This window comes from Moschus berezovskii, chromosome 16 (genome assembly GCF_049115385.1).
Source record: "Moschus berezovskii isolate FMDL1 chromosome 16, NW_MosBer_1.0, whole genome shotgun sequence".
Taxonomy (NCBI): domain Eukaryota; kingdom Metazoa; phylum Chordata; class Mammalia; order Artiodactyla; family Moschidae; genus Moschus; species Moschus berezovskii.
This window is the reverse complement of record NC_142475.1, coordinates 36,119,008-36,142,255: the sequence shown is the minus strand read 5'-3', so window position 1 is coordinate 36,142,255 and position 23,248 is coordinate 36,119,008. Positions and strand designations below refer to the sequence as shown.

The 23,248-nt window shown below is 40.1% G+C and overlaps 1 protein-coding gene across 7 annotated transcripts in view; it reads right to left on the bottom strand.

The window, feature by feature from the left end:
* The window catches only part of COLEC10 (collectin subfamily member 10), a 529,589-nt gene that overhangs the window by 360,206 nt on the left and 146,135 nt on the right, over positions 1-23,248 (bottom strand). The window contains exon 1 of one of the 7 annotated variants that reach the window (XM_088844773.1): positions 6,617-6,801. The exons of the other annotated variants lie outside the window; for them this stretch is intronic. The gene's annotated coding sequence lies outside the window, so the exon portion shown is untranslated. Of the gene's footprint in view, positions 1-6,616; positions 6,802-23,248 lie in introns of those variants that run through there. 7 annotated transcript variants of the gene reach the window in all.

The window sequence follows — 23,248 nt, the reverse complement described above, 5'->3', positions numbered from 1 at the left end:
CAACCTGAAGGGGTGGGGTAGGGAGGGAGGTCAAAGGGGGCTCAGGAGGGAAGGGACACATGAATCGGCCTATGGCCGATTCATACTGATGTATGTCAAAAACCATCACAATATTATAAAGTAATTATCCCCCAATTAAAATCGATTGGTCAATTAATAAAAAATAGAATTGTGTGAAGCCCCTACAATTTTGTCATTATTAGTTGGTCTTTGATTAAAGTTTATTCAGTTGCGCCTCATACATCTGTTGTGATTTCTTTCACTTTCCCCTTTTGTTTCCCTCCACCCCTCTCTTATTTCTGGGACTTTTTCTCCTCTTCCTGTTCTCTTATACAGCAGGTCAACCACAGTCTTTTAAAGGTCTGCTTTCCATGTGTGTGAGAGAGAGAGACAGAGAGAGGAAGCGGGGGAGAGGGAACACGTAGAAAGGATGGGCAGACAGGAGTGGGCCACGGAGTGAAGGAGGGCCACGGTAGCGGCCACGCATCTCAGGATCTGAGGAACAATGGCGTACAGACCACCTTTTCACCCCCACAAAAGTGCCATCGTCCAGTGTCTCCCTGCTCTCCTTCCAAACTCACAGACAGGACTCAGTGCTCACACACAAACAGCACTCTGCTCTTGGCTTAACTGCATATCAACCACAATCCTTAGGTATCCATCAGGCTACTGTCCAAGACACACTGACTCCTTTTATTAAGTGGAAATTATTTATGTAACAAATATTGCCCAGAAATCAAATAACAGCTACTAATCTGAAAAACAAGCAAATTCAACTATTTAGCCGAAGTGGCTCCAAATGACACATATTATGCATGCAAACATCTCTAACAGACATAAATACTTTTTAAGTAATCTTTTTAAAATTAAATAGAAAATATAGACAGGAAAAATACACAAATTTCAAGGTTACAGCTTGATAAATTTTCACAAGGGGCACACACCCATACAACTATCATCCTGACCAAGAAATAGAACATTACAAACATCCCAGAGTACCTCCATCTTTCAGGCACCACCCCTCCAAGGGTCACACTATGCAGAGTGCTAACACCATAGATGATTGCCTGGTTTTGAACTTCACTGAAATAGAGTTATCAGTCTCCAGTCTCTTGTGACTGGCTTCTTCTGTTCAACATAGCATTATATGATTCATTCAAGTGAAAATGTAAATTAACTTCAATAATAATAATTTAGCCAATGAAAATTTCAATTAATTATAATTCAGAAAACTTTAAAGAGTATATCAAGTATGAAAATGTTCATATCCCTTGATCCATTGATTCTATTTCAAATAATCCATCCCCAATTATTTTAAACAGGTGAGAATTTACATTCTAAAATGATTATTAAAGGTGTATTTAACTTTGATGAAAATTCTAAGAGAATAGTTTAAAAAAAATATAAGATTCATCCATGCTAATGTATTTGGCCATAGTCCATTCGTTTCATTGATATAGATTAATCCTAAGCAGCAGATTTCAATTAGCTTTATATACCAAACTCTTGATGAAAGTGAAAGAGGAGAGTGAAAAAGTTCGCTTAAAAATCAACATTCAGAAAACAAAGATCATGGCATCGGTTCCCATCACTTCATGGCAAATAGATGGGGAAACAGTGGAAACAGTAAGAGATTTTATTTTGGGGGGCTCCAAAATCACTGCAGATGGTGACTGCAGCCATGAAATTAAAAGATGCTTGCTCCTTGGAAGAAAAGTTATGACCAACCTAGACAGCATATTAAAAAGCATAGACATTATTTTGCCAACAAAAGTCTGTCTAGTCAAGGCTATGGTTTTTCCAGTAGTCATGTATGGATGTGAGAGTTGGACTAGAAAGAAAGCTGAGCGCTGAAGAATTGATGCTTTTGAAATGTGGTGTTGGAGAAGACTTTTGAGAGTCCCTTGGACTGCAAGGAGATCCAACCAGTCCATCCTAAATGAAATCAGTCCTGAATATTCATTGGAAGGACTGATGCTGAAGCTGACACTCGAATACTTTGGCCACATCATGCGAAGAGCTGACTCTTTTTAAAAGACCCTGATTCTGGGAAAGATTGAAGGTGGGAGGAGAAGGGGACAACAGAAGATAAGATGGTTGGATGGCATCACTGACTCAATGGACATGAGTTTGGATAAACTCCCGGAGTTGGTGATGGACAGGGAGGCCTGGTGTGCTGCAGTCCATGGGGTCGCAAAGAGTCAGACATGACTGAGCAACTGAACTGAACTGAACAAAACCCAGCATACTTTGGATGGCTTATAAACAGGAGTTACATATATGAACTAGAGGCAAGATCAACAATCTGCTTAACTCTTTTAAAAACTTACTAATTCATTCATTATTCTATTTTTCGCTGTGTTGGGTTTTCGTTGCTATGTGGGCTTTTCTCTAGTTGTGGTGAGAGGTAGCTACTCCTGGTTGCACTGAGCAGGTTTCTCACTGCAGTGGCTTCTCTGATTGCAACGCATGGGCTCTAGGGCTCTTGGGCTTCAGCAGTTGCAGTGCATGGGCTTAGCTGACCCACAGTATGTGGGATCTTCCTGGACCAGGGATCAAACCAGTGTCCCATGTACCACAAAGTGAGTTCTTAACCACTGGACCACCAGGGAAACCCTGCTTAACTCTTTAAACAGCTCTTTTTATTTATTCTTTCTCATACTTTCTTCTCCTTGGCAATAACCTGAGACCGGCTCATTTGAAAAAAATGGGCTTTCAAATTATTAATTTCCTGCCTCCTTTTTCCAAGCTCTGCCCCACCAGTGATTCTCCACTTTCTCCCACTATTTCTCCTGTTTCACCCACCCTTCCCAAAGGTATGAACACCAAGAAGTCTGAGGTGTAATATATTCCTTCCCTAACAATATGGGAAAAAAATACAAACGACATGGGGAGAGGATGCTGGATAAATTGCAACTGTTGTCTAATAGGGTCTTCACACTCATTCACTGTTTTGTTTGAAGTGTCATGAATGTTCACACAAATATATATAAGGAAAAAACGTTCTCATGTAAAAAAAACTACTTAAGGTTTATCTGGGCCAACACTTTTTCTACCACACACAGTAGATGGAGAAAAATGAGAGTTAACTATAATGAACTAAAGTGAAGATGAATATTACATCCAAGCTAATGGATGCTAAGACCACATATGTGGTTGACTCAGCCATGGAAAAAGCCCTGGAGTATGGAAGAAAGACAGACATGCCAAAAATGGAAGAAAGGAAGCATACCAGGCAATAGTTACTCCACGATGTCATTCCTGCCCATCCCAGAGGGGCATAAATAAAAATACTCTGGAATTTAGTACTACTGATATTTAAGCCCAATTTCCAGCAAGGTCAAGACTAATAGCGAGTTATTTGTTTTACTAACTCAGGTTGCAAACGCCTTTGGGCGGATCTGGTACCTTCTTCTATATCTCATTTCGCGCCAAGAACACTGTTAGCCATCAACAAAACCATAATAGAACTTGAGTCTTCTCCAAGGGCCAATGAAAACACATACACTGAGCTAATGGGGACATTTACAGGCAAGGATTCCAGTTTCCTTTCTGAAAATGCCACCAAGGCAGACTAGCTAATTAGGTCTTAGGAAGTGACATTGACCAGAAGGACCCACCTGCCTGGAGCTTTGTGAGTGCACCCAGCCTGTTTTCTATTTGTTTTGCTCTTGTTTTTGTTCTTCTAGCTATAAATGAAAATAACTATTTTTGGAATTTCAAAAGGCTCTCTCTGAGATCTGGCCTGTGCGTTTACAGTAATTTCAGGAAAATGGGACTGTACTTAACATTGCAAAAAGAAAAAAAAATGTATTCTTTTGGAAATGTTCGGTTATTCCTCTCCCAGCCTTCTTCTCTTCCTTTTGGAGAAACCTAGAAAAATAACTTTGTCCAAGGCCACCCTGAAATGCAGTGACAATTCCAGGAATGAAATTTAGATGTTTCTCTCAACCCTGTTTCTGGATCCAATCTAAGAATAGTCATAATTTTCCTAGTATTTCCAATATATGTGTCCTTGTGATGGTCCAACTCAATGTCTTTGTGCTTCTGAAAATAACACAGATTGACGGAGATAGGGATTGCAGACAAGAGACACTGGAGTAACACGGACTCAAAGACCAGTACGTTGCTCTATATATGAGAATTACTTTGACTTCAACCAATGTTCTTTGAACCCAAAGAAAGACCACATACGATGAATATTAAACACCAGAAAATGCAATGGGTATTAATGGAGCTTCTATTATAAGTACTTAGAACACAAAAGTTACAGTGTCCCTCACATTCTCTTCTTCTAAAATACTAGGAAAAAATGTTACAACTGCAAGTCATGGACTTTATCCATCTAAATAAATAAATAATTTTGGAGGAGTCAAAATACATCAACATGGGAGCCAAAACATACCAGAAAATGATAATGGAATATGGTAGAGCAGACAGAGAATGGACCAGAGAGGCAGATATACCTGACTAGCAATTTCAGTTTCATTTACTATCAGCACTGCAGCTGTCTAAATCTCTTTCAGCTTCATTTCTTCAATTATAAAATCATGACTCAAATATTGAGGTCTTTCAACTGCAAATATTGAAACAACCCAAATTTGTATAGATAACAACACAAATAAGTAAGAAATAAAAGAAATTTCTTGACTATTTATAAAAAAAACCTAGGAGTCTCTAGCTTCTGGCACACTTGGATTCAGGTACTCGATATTTTCAGGAAGTCTGACATATGCCTGCTGCTGCTGCTAATTCACTTCAGTCGTGTCCGACTCTGTGTGACCCCATGGACGGAAGCCCACCAGGCTCCCCCGTCCCTGGGATTCTCCAGGCAAGAACACTGGAGTGGGTTGCCATTTCCTTCTCCAATGCCTAAGAGACATAATCTCTCTCATATGCCTCTTTCTTCTGAAATGGCTTAATTTTCCAGTATGCTTTCCCATCACAATGGCCTCCAGAATTCAAAAGTAATATCCTTACACCCCCAACTCTAACGCAATGAAGACTTCTCTGAGCCAACAGGTGGAACAAGAGTTTACAAACGGAACCTCATTTATTCCAATCGGTCATATGTTCAGAAGGAAGCATCTAGAATCACTGGAAGGACCCCTGAGGTACATCAGAGTGCTATTACCTGAATAAAGGTGAATGACTTCTGAAGAAGTCAAATAAACCAATGTCTTCTACAATGAATCTCAGACTTGTTGTAAAAGCAAACAAACAGAACTCAATTCCAATGTCCTATCATTTCCATTAAGGCAACAATAAAGTAAAGTCATTCTTATAGGTGGATGAATCTTTGATATACAGGAAATCTGTGCTTGTATTAATTCCACAAGAGCACACAACATACTTAGTGGTGAAATTGCCATGATCTGCACAATATTCTGCCCAAGTGAGGTAAGGCTGCAAGGTAAGGTTTCAGTTAGATTGAAAGGAGAAGAGGATTTAGCCTAGTGAAGAAGAACAGAGCAGTCATTCTAAGAAGAAGTAAAATAAGACAATAATGACATATTTTTCATATAAGAAAGAGTTTGTGGGCAAGATAAGCATTCTAACCAACAGAAAATAACAGATGCAGAAAACAAACTTATGGTTACTGAGGGGTAAAGGTGGGAAGGGATAAATTGGGAGATTGGAACTGACATACACACAGTACTATATACAAAACAGATAACTAACAAGAGCCTTAGAGAAGGAAACAGCAACCCACTCCAGTACTCTTGCCTGGAGAATCCCATGGACAGAGTCTGGCAGGCTACAGTCCATGGGGTCACAAGAGATGGGCATGACTTAGCAACTAAATCACCAGTAAGAACCTACTGTACAGCACAGTGAACTCTAGTCTATACTCTATAAAAGTAGAGAAGAATCTAAAAAGAATATGGGAAAAGAATCTAAAAAGAACGGATGTACATACATATATATGTATGTATACATAAATGATTCACTTTGCTATACACCTGAAACTAACACAACACTGTAAATCAACTATACTCCAATAAAAAATTTTCAAAAGAAAATGACATATCATTAAGTACATTTATAAATATTTTATTAGGAAGAGTTTGCATACTTTCACCAAAAATAAAATGTACAGAATTAAGTTCTTAAAACGTCATCAGCAAGGAAAGATGTTTTGGGGGGAGTACTCAATCAGTGTAGTTTTTTTGGATACATGCCTCCTTCTTAAGCTGGTCTGCATTCAATGAGGCAGGCTGTGTGCGAACATAAATTTGACAAGTGAAATTCAGCCTTCTTCATTATACGACACAATTAGCTCACTACAGTACAGATGAGGATTTATTGGTTTAAGCATGTTAATAAAAGCCTGGCTGTAACAGAGAAACAACAAGTCATCTAGAATGAGAAAACTGCATTAATATACATGACGTGGCTTCTAACTGGAGCCAAAAGGAAAACTATTTCCTGGATTTCAGATAGAGGTCTGTCCAACAACAACCTTTGAGCATTTTGAAGGTAGACTTCAAATAAACAATGAAAAGCAAGACAGGAACATTTAACCAAAAATGAAGAGGTGTTGTTTTTTTTTTTTTAACACATGGAGAGTGCCAACCATAAATAATTTTTGCAAGCAATACTAAGCCAGACTTACCATCCTTCCGGTAATGCACCTACATCAGGCACCAAGAATCCTTATTTCTGGCTATGATGAATTCAGATGAGTTATCCCGTCCTCAAAAAGATGTCTAGAGAAGGCTTTGCTGACTGCCAAAAGCACTGTTCTCTCAAAATAGAAATCCCTTCTCAGTTCGACTTAAGTCTGTTATGATAATCTCAGGGAATTTACCAGTCTGGGAAGAATTTATTTCATGGAAGTGGAGTGTTTCCAAGGTTTAAAGAAATTGACTCCATATTTCGGGAAATGAACATGTGATATATTTTGCATGTTGTTTTAATAGAAGCAGCAAATAGCTCTTTCTACAGTGTGCTATGAGCTGTGGATTAAAAGTGGTTGTATGTTTACAATCAAGGAGTAAAAAACAAGACCTTAAGAAAAGTGAACATAATTAAAATCTTGAGAAAATAAGGGTATTTTAAGGCCACAATGACAAAGCACTACGTTCCAGAGCAAAAAAAAAATATTCAATTTGAATTGTTTTTCATTATTATAAGGTTGCTTCTAAATATGAACATATTGAGGAGTGTCCATGCCAAGTATTCATTGGATGGTATGATGCCTGCCAAGCATCTCTACTGCCCTGGGTCCTCTAGTTTTGTGTCTGTTGTATAAAGTGATATTTCCTCAACTCTTTCCTCAACCGAGAGCTCTGAAGCTAAAACAGAGTTAATGACATGATTAAACATACAGAGTTTTGATTACAACAAGGGTGTGTACAGCTTTCTATATGTCTGATTAACTGTAGAAGATCAAGGCAGCCTTGGGGTTTTGCTCATAGGAGAGATGTCTAAACTCATCTCTAGAAAACAGGAAAGCTTCTATGAATAGGGGAACTATAAGCCATGCTTTGAAAGAGGAGGGGAAGGAGCTAGTCAGGTAAACAAGGTCTCGAGGGGGACCGGCATGGGCAAGAGACCACCAGCCAGTGGGAATATGGCCCTTTGGAGGAACTGGCGTGTGTTCTGTTGAGTGAAAAGCCACATATAAGGATGAAGCCAGTGGAGAGAGGAGATTAGAAATGTAAGCAGAGATAAGACCACGCTAAATCTTATAGGTCACGATTAGGACCAGCATATTTTGGGAGCAGCCATGTTAGTCATCAGAAAATTCTTTTGTCACTACATATGAAATATATTCAGAATCTGACCACACTTTTAAAACATCTTTATCCCCATGATGGTGAAAAAAAGTGAAGTCGCTCAGTCATGTCCGACTCTTTGCAACCCCATGGACTATAGCCCAACAGGCTCCTCCATCCATGGAATTTTCTAGGCAAGAGTACTGGAGTGGGTTGCCATTTCCTTCTTCAGGGGATCTTCCCAATCCAGGGATCGGAACCGGGTCTCCCACATTGTGGGCAGATGCTTTACTGTCTGAGCCACCAGGGAATCCCAAAAGAAGATGGTGCAAGTCACTATCAACTCCTGCCTGGAGTATTGCAATTGCCTCCTCCCTGGCCTTCCTACCTTCCCTTGCTCCCATCAGGCTCTGCTCCTCAAGATACTCCCTACACCCTCTCCCTGCTCTACTCTTCTGCACAGCACTGACCAGCAGACCTATCCTCTCTGGATGTGGGAGCTCCATCTCTGTCTCTGCCATCAGAAGGGCAGGAATAAACCAGTTTTGTTCACTGCTCTATTACCCGCTTTTTGAAAAATGCCTGGCACAAAGTAGATGCTGAAAAAGATTTTGATCATTGAGGACTAGCTTGTGCCTCCTTTATTTGAAATCCTCTAGCTGCTTACCATTTCAATAGGATGGAAAGTCAAAATCCTTACTCTGAGTTCCAGGACCCTGCTGGACCTCCCGCCTCCTTTCTGCTTTCATCTCCTACCACTTTCCCACTTGCTCTCTTTGACTGAGTGACTGAGCATGCATATCCTTTACTACAAACACACTGGTCTTTCCATTTCCTGACTATAGTAAGCATGCATCGCCCCCAGGGCATTTGCACATCCTATGCTCTCCTGCTCCACCTAGCTATATAATTTGATCCTATGCTTCCTTCAAATCTGCTCAAATGTCACCTGCCCATAGAGGCCTTTTCTCTACCATCCCACATGACACAATAGCAGGCCCTTCCTGACACTCTCTTCCCCTTTACTTGGCTGCATTTGTGCATGCTAAGTTGCTTCAGTTGTGTCCAAGTCTTTGTAATATTATGGACCATGAGGCCCCTCTCCATGGGATTCTCCAGGTAAGAACGCCACAGTGAGCTGTCGCGTCTTCCTCCAAGGGATCTTCCCCACTCAGGTATCAAACCTGCGTCTCGTACGTCTCCTGCATTGGCAGGCAGTTTCTTTTTTTTTTTAATTTATTTATTTTAATTGGAGGCTAGTTACTTTACAATATTGTATTGGTTTTGCCATACATTGACATGAATCCACCGTGGGTATACATGTGTTCCCCAGCCCCCTCCCACTTCCCTTCCCATCCCATCCCTCTGGGTCATCCCAGTGCACTAGCCCCAAGCATCCTGTATCATGCATCGAACCTGGACTGGTGATTCGTTTCAGATATGATTATATACATGTTTCAATGTCATTTTCCCAAACCATCCCACCCTCACTGTCTCCCACAGAGTCCCAAAGACTGTTCTATACACCTGTGTCTCTTTTGCTGTCTCGCATACAGGGTTATTGTTACCATCTTTCTAAATTCCATATATATGCATTAGTATACTGTATTGGTGTTTTTCTTTCTGGCTTACTTCACTCTGTATAATAGGCTCCAGTTTCATCCACCTCATTAGAACTGATTCAAATGCATTCTTTTTTAATGGCTGAGTAGTATTCCATTGTGTATATGTACCACAACTTTCTTATCTATTCGTTTGCTGATGGGCATCTAGGTTGCTTCCATGTCCTGGCTATTGTAAACAGTGCTGCAATGAACATTGAAGGTTCTTTACCACTAGTGCCACCTGGGAAGCCCTTACTTGGCTGCATTTGTTTTAATAATTGTGAAAAAATACTTATCATAATAAATATTTATGTGTGTTGCCTGTCTAACCCTGTAAGATTAGTTCTGTGAAGGCAGTAGATTTATGTGGGTCATGACTGTTTCCTGGCACTTACAACTATGTTTGATCCAGGTTAGTATCTGCATTAGAGGAGTCAACTGGGAATCAGAAGTTACATCAGTTATTTGATGACAGGAAATTTAGTATCAAGAAGTACTAAGTACTATGAGCTTGTTAAGTAGGTACCAGAATGGTACAAAGAAAACTCTCGAGTGTCCCAGAAGTAACTAGAGCAGGAAGCAAACACCACTGCTTAGTCACAGGGACAAGGAAGATGCAGGAAATTCTAAAATGAAGAAACCTAGGAGAGAGTCCTTGTGGAGTTGAAACTTGGGCCTCTGAGAAGAGGGATCTCATGGCTGGTGCCTCTGAGCTCAGAGGAGTGACCTGGTAGGTTTGTGACCCAGACCTTTGAAGAAGGACTGTTGAAAGTTGGGCTGGGAAGATGACAAATGATGAAATGGGTTCTGTTCATGCTGGAAGAACTAGTGGCACGCTGGATCCAGCTGTTGCTTTGAGAAGTTCAGAACAACTGCTATGGGATGAAGAAGTCATGCTTGGGTGAAAATACTGGGAACAGAGAGCAGACAGGAAGTCCCTAAGAAGCTAGGGAGGAAGGAGGATATCCTTTCTTCCTCTTCAAGACTTGTGATCTCCCTCTGTCCCCTCCCCGCCCCATTGGTGAAGTCTACACGGAGTCCGCTGGCAGAACCAAATTGTGATTTTCATAGTTCTAGCCACAGACAGCATCACAAAGCTGAATATAAAAGGGTGGGTTTCAAGCTGAGAGACAACTCAATAACTTGCCCAGAGCTCAAGAACTTGTTGACAGAAGTTATTGAAAGCACTGGAATGTCTTCAAAAATCATTTAAATCGACTAAAAATTAAGCACGCTAGTGATAATAAATAGCAACTAAAAATTATCCAAAGGACACAGAGGCAATTGAGGTTTGTCCCCAGGCTATGGCCAAGTAAAATAATCAGTTTCTATCACAGGCAGTACATGGTATTCTGTTTCCTGGCAGCTGAGGTAACAATGGAAATATGCCATGCATTAAAATTTCATTATAACAATGAAGAGAGGTCTAAGGATAAAGTTAGGTTTTTTTTCCAAAGCAGAGGTTGGATCTTTTCAAGCAAGCATATTTTTTGAAACCCCACAATACAGCACCAGGCAACGTGAAATAAAAAGGCTTAGCCTTGCTAATGTTTTAGCTCATAGTAGTAGTGTATATGAGACCACTGTTGGCCTCATCTATAAAGAACACCAATATATAAACAGGAAAACATCTCATTTTAAGAACTAGATTCTCAGGAGCCATCAGGATGAATCAGGAGCAAAACGAATGCTTGAATTAGATATAAATCCACTTGTGGTCCAAGAGTGACTGAATCCCTACAAAAGACACAATAAATTGACTTCTTGCCTGGGGATACTTAAAACTGAATGTCTAGCAATTACAACAAATTTTTGTTTTGCAAAATTTTATGTTGAGTTGCTCCTTCTGGAAGAAGTCAATTGACCCCCACTGCTTCTTAAGTTCACTCCTAGAGAATACAACAAGATTATTCACATAAAGTAAGATGCTTGCATTTCTCTTTTTTTGCAGCAGGAGGAGATACAGTCAATTCATTTCATACTTATACTATGTTGATAAAGATTTTTAAAATTGGTGCTATAGCAGTCCTGCTTGATATCAGTTAAGGCTATATTGTAATTTATCATGAAAGTATTTCTGCCTACTCTAATTTTGGAAACTATGTTGAGGGAGAGAGATAGCAACAGCTGTCTGGATTACCTCAGTAATCCGGAGGTAACTGGCATGAGATGGCCTATAAACAATTGTCTGTAGAATCAGAGGTGGATGATGGAGCATCATGAAGATTATATGTGGCCTTGAGATGTTCTTAAACACAAGGCACATCAATGCAAGTGCATCAAAATAAATGATTATATTTTCAATTTCAAAACCCAGATTAATAAAATAACTTCAAGAAAATGAGAAGACAAGTCATAGAATAGGAAAAAAAAATATTTGCAAAAGTCACATCTGAAAAAGGACTATTATCCAAAACATACAAAGAACTCTTAAGACTCAATAATAAGAAAACAAACAGCCTGATTTAAAAAGGGGGACAGAGACCTGAAAAGACACTTCATCAAAGAAGAAATATGGATGGAAAATAAGTGTATGAAAAGATGTTCCACATTCCATGTCATCAGGGAAATGCTAATTAAAAATGAGATACCACTGCATATCTATCAGAATGGCCAAAATCCAGAACAGTGAAAATAACAAATGCTGGCAAGAATTTGGAGCAATAGAAAGTCTCATTCATTGCTTTTGGGCGTGAAAAATTATATAATCCCTTGGGAAATAGTCTGGCAGTTTCTTACAAAACCACACTCTTATCATATGATCCAGGAATCATGCTTCTTAATATTAACCCAAATGAATCTATAATTTATGTCCACACAAATCTGCACATGGATATTCACGGTAGCTTTAGTCACAATTGCTAAAATTTGGAAATACCCAAGGTGCCCCTCAGTAAGAAAATTAATAAATGGTGCCATATCCAGACAATACAATGCTATTTAGTCCTGAAAAGAAATGATCAATCGAACCACGAAAAGACATGGAGGCAACTTAACTGCATATTACCAAGTGGTAGAAAATTATAACCAATACCTCACTCTGATGTCAGACATGGATAAAGGGGAGGTTGTATGTAATATGAGAACTCTCTGTACTTTCTGTTCTATTTTGCTGTGAACCTCCAACTGCTCTAAAAATAAAGTTCATTAAATTTTTAAAAAGCGTGAAGTGATTGCCTATTTACACTGAAACAAATATTTTATCACAACTTGTCTTCCTATGAAGGAGGAGGAAGTGGTTCCATGTTTATATTCCTTACCTCTAGAACAGCTGGCTCATAACTCTTACTCTGTTTTCTAACATTTCCCTCATTTTATGTCTCCTATTATTTCTGTAAATAGCATGTGTCAAATAAGAAAATAACTGCTTTCAGAGTAACAATCAAAAGTTTTACTTAAAAAAGTGACCAAGATTATTTCAATTGGTACCCTGGACACTATGTAGTTATAACTCTTTGAGAAATCCTGACTACATCAGCCTTGCTAATCTAATCTCTAATCTAATCTAATCTAATCTTCTCATTACTCATTTATTTCAAATTCCATTAATTCCCTTGCCTGACTATGGCATGAGCTTTCAGGAAGTCTTTGTAAGATTTTCTGCTTTATGGTACTTCCTGCATACCATTCAGTCTGTTTTCCCTCTGAAGGCCTGTTCGTAAGACAGAATGGAAGAGAGAAAATGAGTCAGATTCTATCACTGACAGCAGTACATTGTTAATAATGCTAATAGTTACTTAATATGAACGACCAATCATGTGCCAGACACCACGTTAGGTGTTCAAATAAAAGTAAGTATTGTGCCCTTTATAGCTGAGGAAGAGTTTCCTGGTGACTCAGATGATAAAGAATCTGCCTGCAATGCAGGAGACCTGGGTTTGATCCCTGGGTTGGGAAGATTCCCTGGAGAAGGGAAAGGCTACTCTCTCTAGTATTCTCGCCTGGAGAATTCCATGGACAGAGGAGCCTGGAGTGCTATAGTCCACGGGGTCGCAAGGAGTCGGACACAACTGAGCAAGTAACACATACACACGTACATAGCTGAGGAAATCAAGCCTCAGAGAAGGTATGCAACTTACAAGAGGCCACAAGGCTGGGTGGTTTTCTGGATCCTCTGTTTGCAAGTGTCAGAGATAAGACTCAAACTCATTTGGGTGAAAAAGGATAAAGTGCCTCAATTCCAAATTTAAATTCCAAATTCCAAAGTTTAAACAAGCAGACCAAATGAATGAAACTCCCAAAGGCAGCGTGGCTTCAGGAATACTAAGAATCAGCAACTCAAAGTTCAAGTCTTTTCTGGGTCTCTCTGCTCTCTCTGCTCTTCTCTGCATGTGTCACTTATTCTTACTGCAGACAAGTTTTTTGCCTTTGGGAGGGAACTGGGCTACCAATGGCTTCAAAGAGTTGTATCTTAAAATGTCTGTCCCTGGAAAGATAGTCTCTTTGCACTCATCAATTCAAAAAATCCTGGCAAAGAAAGTTCTGTTCATCTTGTTCACTTCTCTGGGTTAATTAACTCTATTACTAAAAAAGAAAAGAAAAAAAAAATGTGGATGACAAGAAATGGAAGTGGAACTGGGAGGAAGGTCCCAGAAAATTGAAGACTATTCTCATAAAGTAAACTCAGAGATGGTCACTATAAAAACCATGATGTAAGGCCTACAATTATTATTCTCGTTATGTAGATGAGGAAAAGAAAAGTTAAGCAATTAAAAGAAATTAAAGTGTGTCTTTGGAAAAGGAAATGGCAACCCACTCCAATTTTCTTGTCTAGAAAACCCCACGGACAGAGAAGCATGTCAGACTCTAGTCCATGGGGTCGCAGAGTCAGACAAGATTTAGTGACTAAACAACAACAAAAGTGTAAGCTGCTCAACACAACCCAAGAAATAAGTATCTGGGACTGTTCACTGTGTTTTTGTCCATTCCATTGTATCTGTTTCCAGCTGGAAAAAAATAAAGGTGGCACAGTGGAAGGGTGATGCACAGTATCTCACAGGACCAAATTGATGCCAGTGGCACTTGAAGTCCACAGATTGGATCAACGCCCACTCTCTCTGGCATCCATACTCTCAAGATAATCAGACATAAACAATGAATAAAGAATAAGAGTAGTGATATTGATTGATTACTATCTTTATGCAGTGAAATTCGCTTATTTATTCCATAAAATAAAACTCTGAAAAATAGGAAAGATCACCACCATTTCAGGAAACTGAGAGAAAGAGAGGTGAAAATATCTGCCTAAAACCATGGCTGATATCCCAACCTATATAAAACCAGCTTCAAAGTTTCAGTGAGTTCCAAACATCTACTTCCAAAGAGAAGACGGCAGAAAAGAACAAACAAAGATTCTCCCAAATAAAAATGGCAAATAACAGTAACAGTAGTAATATTTGCCTTGATATCAGCTGGATGAATGAAAGCAAAGGGAATAACAGACACGATCTCATCAGAGTTGGAGTCCTGGCAACTAAGAGCAAGGGCTTAAATCTGACGTCAAGACTCCAAGTATTAATTGACACCAGGGATACGGTTAAACAAGAGTCTTCCACCTGAGTAGCTTATATCTTCACTGGAAAAATAAACCATGTTTTTATGTAAAACAAATAAACAGATAATTTATGTTTTGAGTGCATGCATGCATGTCTGCTAAGTCATTTCAGTCATGTCTGACTCTTTGTGACCCTATGGATTATAGCCTGCCAGGCTCCTCTGTCCATGGGATTCTCTGGGCAAGAATACTGGAGTGGGTTGCCATTTACTTCTCCAGGGGATATTCCTGACCCAGGGATTGAACCTGCACCTCTTAAGTGTCCTGCACTGGCAGGTCAGTTCTTTACCACCAGTGCCACCTGAGAAGCCCAATTTATGTTTTACTATTAATACATATGATGACGTTAAAACAGGAAAATAGTGGCAGCAAGTGAATGTGGATGCTGGGTTATTGAGTGTCCTCAGAGAAGATCTCTCTTAGCAGGAGATGTGTATTTAGTTCTGAATGATAAGTCAAAGGCAGCTAAACAGAAATCTGGGTAGGATGGGAGGCAAGGAGGTGGGGAAAAGGATTATTCCAAAGAGAAAGAAGATCAAGTACAAAGACTGCTCAATTCAGTTCAGTTCAGTTCAATCGCTCAGTTGTATCCAACTCTTTGCAACCCCATGGATTGCAGCACTCCAGGCTTCTCTGTCCATCACCAACTCCCGGAGTTTGCTCAAACTCATGTCCATCAAGCTGGTGATCCAACCATCTCATCCTCTGTCATCCCTTTCTCCTCCTGCCTTCAATCTTTCCCAGTATCAGGGTCTTTTCCAATGAATCAGTTCTTCGCATCAGGTGACCAAAGTATTGGAGCTTCAGCATCAGTCCTTCCAATGAATATTCAGGATTGATTTTCTTTAGGATTGACTGGTTTGATCTTCTTGCAGTCCAAGGGACTCTCAGAGTCTTCTTCAACACCACAATTCAAAAGCATCAATTCTTCGGCCCTCAGCTTTCTTTTTGGTCCAATACACGATTACTGAAAAAACCATAGCTTTGACTAGATGGACCTTTGTCGGTAAAGTAATGTCTCTCTGCTTTTTAATGTGCTGTCTAGGTTGGTCATAGCTTTTCTTCCAAGGAGCAAGCATCTTTTAACTTCATGGCTGCAGTCACCATCTGCAGTGATTTTGGAGCTCAAGAAAATAAAGTCTCTCACCGTTTCCATTGTTACCCCATCTATTTGCCATGAAGTAATGGGACCAGATGCCATCACCTTGGTTTTTTGAATGTTGAGTTTAACAAAGACTCTGAGAATGGAACAAGGCTGATCCATTCATAGGGCAGAAAGATAGCCAGAGTAACTGGATCTAAGTAGCTGAGTTGAAAAATAGAGAGGAGTTTTGAGAGGGGAGCATCCTCTTGATCCTGTAGTGCTTAACAGGCAAAGGTAGGAGTTTGACATTTTTAATAGGAAGTTATTGGATAGTTTTATCTGGGAAATGATGAGATCTGATCTGTATTCTAGAATAATGGTTCTGAAGGAAGAGCCTACGTGAAGGCATGGAGATCAGTGAGGCCGGAGTTCACTGTAGAAAAATAGACTGGAGAGGGTGGAGACTTGAACTCAGGTTTTAGCCATGAGATTTATGCACAGTGGTCACACCCAGGGCACATTTTGGTGAAAAAGCATACAAGGTTGTATGTAGACAAAAGAAGAAAAGAATCAAAATCCCCAAATCTTCTATTTTTGGCCTGTATGACAGGCTATGAGGAAATGACATTTACTGAGAGAGCAAAACCTTATGAGAGAACAGATACAGTAGGCGGGTGGGGAGTGGGATGATACTTTTGTTTTGCCCATGTTACGATTAGTATGCCTATTAGACAGGCAAATGGAAAGGCCATGTAGGCAGTTAAGTGAATAAATCTGCAAGTCAGGAAGGGGACTAGGACAGAGATATAAAAGTGAGAGTTTCCCATTTACAGGTATATTTGCACTAAATTCATACCCTAGGGAGACACTGTGGATAAATAAACCAAGGAAGATAAAGATAGAGCCCTGTGTCACATCAATATTTAGAGTGCCGGGGAAGAAAGAGTCAAGAGTAGGTAGCTCAAGGTATAGTGTGTTAGGTGGTAGGAAAAGAGAGGGGTTGTGAGTCACAGAAGTCTAAAGAAAAATATGTTTCAGGAAGGAAAAATAGGTCAATGATGATAACTGCTACCAAAAACAAGATATCGAGTAAATAAGAATAGAGACATCTGGATCATCATTCTTCCCACTGCAAGCCACAGAGACCCAACTGAGAGAATTTTAAACAATTTGGAAGTTATCTCAGTTATCTAGACCCTGGGCTGTTCCAGGGGTCCTTAATTCAGAGGGTTAGCAACACTAACAAGAACCAGAACTTCCAATGATGATGAAGGTTCTGAATCCACTGAGTGTTCACTCTATGACAGGGCATTGTTCTAATCATTTATTATTTTTCTAAATCTCATTTAATCCTCACAACGTCCTTACAAGGTAGGTATTATTTTTACACCCATTTCATAGTTTAAAAGACAAGAAACAAGACAAGCCTGAAAGAGCCAGAGCAAGTCAATATGATTCTAGATTCTCTGTCCTTCAGCACTATATTATGTGGTGATTTACAGAGAAATAGGTGAGGCTAGAAGATGAGGACATGATGAAGGAGGAGGAGACATTTGGAGGCAGAGACATGAGAGCTACAAGGCGGAATGTGGGATGATAAAGTCAAAGACATGCATTTCAAAGAATCTGGGGTTTTAAGGGAGGAAGAAGGAGGGGGACAGCCTGGAAGTGACAGTGGGGAGCAAGGCTTACAAGTCACAAAAGCATTTGAAGCATTTCCGACCAAAAGCACAACATAAAAAATAACTTCAAATTTGGGCATTTAGAGGACTTGGCAGTTCCTGAGGGTTCTGTCCTCATCACTGTATTTTTATCCCAGGATAGGAAGTTCTTATGAAGTCCTTGTCCTCTAGCCCAGTCTAGCCAAGAATCATGCTCAGTTTTGGAGTGAAGCTATCAGGTTAACCAAGAGGATATCAATATGAATTATTTGGGGAATGGTTCTCAGTATGATACTCACATGAGAGTATTTTTTAAAAATAACAACAAAAAACTCTCACATGTAAGGATTTTTGTATTTTGTAATAGATTGCAAACAATGTAATTAGATGCAAATTTTCAAATGTAACTTTTGATGACAGGTTTTAAAATAAATATATAAACCACTTTTCAAAACCAGTAGATATAGATCAGTTCAGTTCAGTCCAGTTGCTCAGTCGTGTCCGACTCTTTGCGACCCCATGAATCACAGCACGCCAGGCCTCCCTGTCCATCACTAACTCCCGGAGTTCACTCAAACTCATGTCCATCGAGTCGGTGATGCCATCCAGCCATCTCATTCTCTGTCGTCCCCGTCTCCTCCCGCCCCCAATCCCTCCTAGCATCAGAGTCTTTTCCAGTGAGTCAACTTGACGCATGAGGTGGCCAAAGTATTGGAGTTTCAGCTTTAGCATCAGTCCTCAGCAAAGTGCAGCCCATGGGCCACTTGTGTTTCTATGGCGTGAGAATGAAGAATGCCCTTTACACTTCTAAAAGGTATGAAAATATAATCAAAGACAATTAATATTTAGTGACAGGTAAAAATGATATAAAATTCAAACTCTATATGAAATAATTAAAATCTCATGACACATCAACATTAACAAATGGACATATGCAAAACATTGTGATGACAGAGGACATCAAATAAATGAAGTCTACTCCAAAAGAATTTCATTTTTTTATTCTATTACAAACAAGTGCACTTGATTGTAATTGCATTTTTAATTTCATCAGTAAAATATAATGGACATTTGTTTTCCCTTATATTATAGAGGTACCTACATAATCTCAATTTTGCCTCTTAGCCTGAAAAAGTTAGAAGTTTGACTGTCTGACCCTTTATAGAAAAACTTCACTGACTTTTTGTTACAGATAATAGGTAGACAAAATTTATATTACTTAGGTATCACAATATAAGTATTATGGATGTGATATGTGGACGTCTGTCTATAAATGTAATCATTTGATCATATATTCATCAGTCAGTAGACATTTATTGAGCACCTGCTATATACCAGAAAATGTCTTGCTTGTTGAGGATACAATGGTATTGCTCTCAAGGAAAACAGTCTTATTTAATTGTCATGATAATTCTGGTAGAATTTAAGAAGAACAAGCGATTTCTACAAAACTCTCCTGTGCATGAATATGTCTTCTTCTTTTTCCCACTCCATTTTCAGCTATCATCGACTACTGAATTTCATGTTTCTACATAAGTCCAGCAATTCACTGTTTTTCTATTTAGGATGTAAAATGCCAGTAAGCAAACGTGGCATCTCTCCCCTACCTTAAACTCCATTGGAATGTGTTGAGACTTTCTCTCCTATACTTACCCCCTATTATGTCACTGAATTGGTAGGGGTTCTGGCATGTCACTTGGACAAATTCATTCACGGGAGGTGCCTCTGCCAAGTGGAACTGAGCACTATCCATTATCGTAGCAATTGCATTGCTCATCCTCAGAATCAAGTCCCAAAGTCATTTTCTTGTTTTCCAGTAGCTAACTCTTATCCTTTTCTTTCTAAATTGCCTCTGACAACAACGGCTCTACAGGATTTCAGTGTGGGTTTAGGAGACTGAACAGCCAATGGATCTGGGGCATTCTTATAGCATGCAATCATAACTTGTGTTTAGCTTTCATAACAAAATCTTATCCAAAACCATCTCAAAGAAGCCAAAACCAATCCAAAACCACTTCCTAGGTCCACATTGCATAACAGATAGATGTGCTCTTTCCCACCGCAAGATGAAGGGCACTAGGTAGCTAGATGCCTGATCACATGAATGGTGAAAGTATTTGTCTGTCATGTTTAAGCTACAAAAACTGCAAGATTTCTGGTTCTGTGCTTGTTTCTGGTTCCACGATTTCTGGTTCAGTATTTATTAAACAACACTTCTCTATTCATAGGCATCGCTATTCCTTCTGTGACTCCTCGGGAGAGTCTATTGCTGTTTCTCTTCCTTCAGTTCAGTTCAGTTGCTCAGTCATGTCCGATTCTCTGAGAGTCCATGGACTGCAGCACACCAGGCCTCCCTGTCCATCCCCAACACCCAGAATTTAGTCAAACTCATGTCCATTGAGTCAGTGATGCCATCCAACCATCTCATCCTCTGTTGTCCCCTTCTCCTCCTGCCTTCAATCTTTCCCAGCATCAGGGTCTTTTCAAATAAGTCAGTTATTTGCATCAGGTGGCCAAAGCATTGTAGTTTCAGCTTTTCAGCATCAGTCCCTCCAATGAATATTCAGGACTGATTTCCTTTAGGATGGACTGGTTGGATCTCCTTGGAGTCCAAGGAACTCTCAAGAGTCTCCTCCAACACCACAGTTCAAAAGCATCAATTCTTTAGCTCTCAGCTTTCTTTATAGTCCAACTTTTCCTTCACATCCTAACAAAATATAACTATTGTGGGAGTAGGAGCATGGGGGATTTAAGTCTTTCACTTGACACCCACAGATCATGAAATAGGGAAGAAAAAGAAAGAATATGTTTAAGAGCTGCATTGATAGAAACGAAGGAACTAGGGGGCATGGAGTTTAAATAATTTAAATATTTAAACATTAAAATATTTTTTCTTATTTCCCAAGTATGTTCCTTCCTTAAGCTCTCTCAACACTATTGAGCTTATGTGCCTCAGAAACAGGAAGGATTTGGGAATGTTTACTGGTTCAGTAATCACCACTCTTCCAAAATGCCTTCTGTGACAGCAATGAGATTATGTGAATCCTGAGTCCATAGGGAAGAAATCTTCATTCTCTTCCTTTTAGATTACAAGTACACATAACTGGGAGGTCTCTTGTGCTGTAGCCAGTGTACTTTGTACAGAGGGCTGGGTTTTGGCAATAATGGAACCGGAAGGGATAAAAGAATGAATAGAGCAGATAGAAATTAGAAAAATTTTTTAAGTCAGAGAAAAATTAAGTGTGTAGGGAGGGTAGGATCACATGGAAACACAGTGAGCAGAGGCCCAGATGATACAAATTTGATTCCAGGCAGTCCCATACCCTGCCCTACCACGCCCTCCAGCCCAAAAAGGACATTTCTTCCACTGCTTTACGATGGTCTCTAAAACTGCCAGCATTAACAAAATTCCCTAGGGATGTAATTTTAAAAAGATATTTTAACTTAATAAGACCAATCAGATGCCACTTTGGTAAGAAAAGAACACGCAAACTGTAAATAAGTGTTTGAGCTTGGGTTAAGCTTTATCTACACCCACTACTATCAAAATAAGAGTCTTCAATCAACAACACTTTGTGCATTCCGCATCTCTGGGAAGGCACCCTAGCCTCTGTCACACTCTTTATAGAGTCATTCTAGATGCTTCCATCTCCCTCAGTATCTTCCCATACAATGGTACAAGCAATCACCAAAATGTACAATTTTTATTTCCTAAATATTTCCCAAATCTGTCTCCTCTTCCCTACCCACACTTCCACTATTTCAATCTAGGCTACTCCATCTCTCATCTGAATTTCTGACATAAACAGGATTAGGTAGTCCTGTTCCCTGAATCTACCTAGAAAAGAGACTTTTCTAAATGACAAACCTGATCTTGATGCCTCCTTGAATAACTTTCCTATGGGTTTCCCACAGGGAGTGCCACACTCACCCCTGTGTTTACAGCACACTTGTTCAGTGGCCTGTCCAGATCAAACTCCAGAGTGTATTTAGGGGTCGTCACGCTCTGCCACAGTGACATTCCTTCCCGTGTTTTATGCTGTCACATGACTCTGCGTCTTTGTGGTGATACAGATATTCTTGTCTGTCTCACGAAAACTGTGCGCTCCGTAAGCATGAGCACCATGTCTTGTTTATTGTTATAGCCATGGCATCTGACATGGTGTCTGGCACATGGCACAATGAGATGAAGGACTGGTAACTTCTAAAGCACGTGGACAATACCAAAAGGAGACAGTGCTTGCAATCTGAGCTCAGGTACCACAGTGATGAGGGCACAGTTACCTCTGACAGTCACAGGAAAACAGGAGGAGTCCCAAAAACTGGGGCTAAGGGAAGAAGGATAGGATGTGTGATGGGCACCAGGAGAAAAAAAAATGAAATGCTTAAAAACAAACTGTCCAGTGCCTACTTTGGCAGAGGGCTGGCCCTGATGTGAAGGGTGGCTCAAAGGGAAATGACTGCCCGACATAGGAGTAAAGAATACCAATTATTTTCCTCTTAAGTAGGGCCAGACCAACTCAGCAGAAAACCAGAGGATGGGCACTGCTTTCCTGGAAGGAAGCTGATGGTGCTGATGCCATCGGCTGGATTGACTAAGGAGACATGATACAGGAGCCACCCAGCTAAAGGCTGGTATACCACAGACAGACATGCTTCTCAGACCTGTGGCAATTAGGAATTCAAGGTTAGCCCCAACTTTTCAGTTGAAGCCTTTTAATTTTCCTTTTCCCTCCCCTGAGCTTCTTCCAGGAAGCCTGCCTTGTCCTCTGCTGTGGTTGGAAAAGATCAAATGTGCCCTTTACCGAAAAGGCAGGGCTTTCCTCTCCTCCCTGCTCCTTCATGTGCACCCCCGTGTGACGGCTCATACAGGGACACTCCTGCGGCCTCTGACACAGAGCTGTCTCAACTCTGTGTCTCCGATCCTTTGTCTCGATTGAGGGCACACCAGGTCAAGACAAAAGGCCAGACCTGCTGGTCCAAGACGGTTAATGATGATAGAATAAAGTCACCATAAAAAAACCATCATTTGGAACAGAATTTTTCTGAGATAAATTTTGAGCTCAGACAATTCACGGATGCTTTTGTGCAATACCTTCATAATTTCACTCATGCCAACTTCAACCAAAAACTTTATCAGAATAATGAGGCAAAAATCAGGTGGGGGGAAAAATGTGGTCTATGCTCCAAAGCATAAAAAAAAGGAAAAAAAAAAGTTGCTGAAAGAGGAGAAAGCAATTTGATTCCACCCTGGTACCCAATCTTTTCTCCTAGAATTTCAATGAGATTTCTAAAGTTGGCTAGACGTTCTCCCACTGCACCCCAGCGGCACACAGGAGAACTTTCCAGTAGGTGTTGTCTATATATTCATTGTCTCCATTCTGCCCAGTGTATCAGTCCTTATAACCTGAATATTACAGAACCATTCCCCTTTCACTTCTGTCCTTCTCATCAGCTTGTGGACTTCTGGAAGATAGGAATGTATATCAATGATCTCAGCTTGTCACCACTGGGTCACCCTTTCCTTCCAAAGATGGTTTCCTGTATGTCACTGATGGTCTGTAAGCTCACCACGGCAGGGACACGGCTTATCTCAGCACACAAGACAAGAAGAAAACAATGGG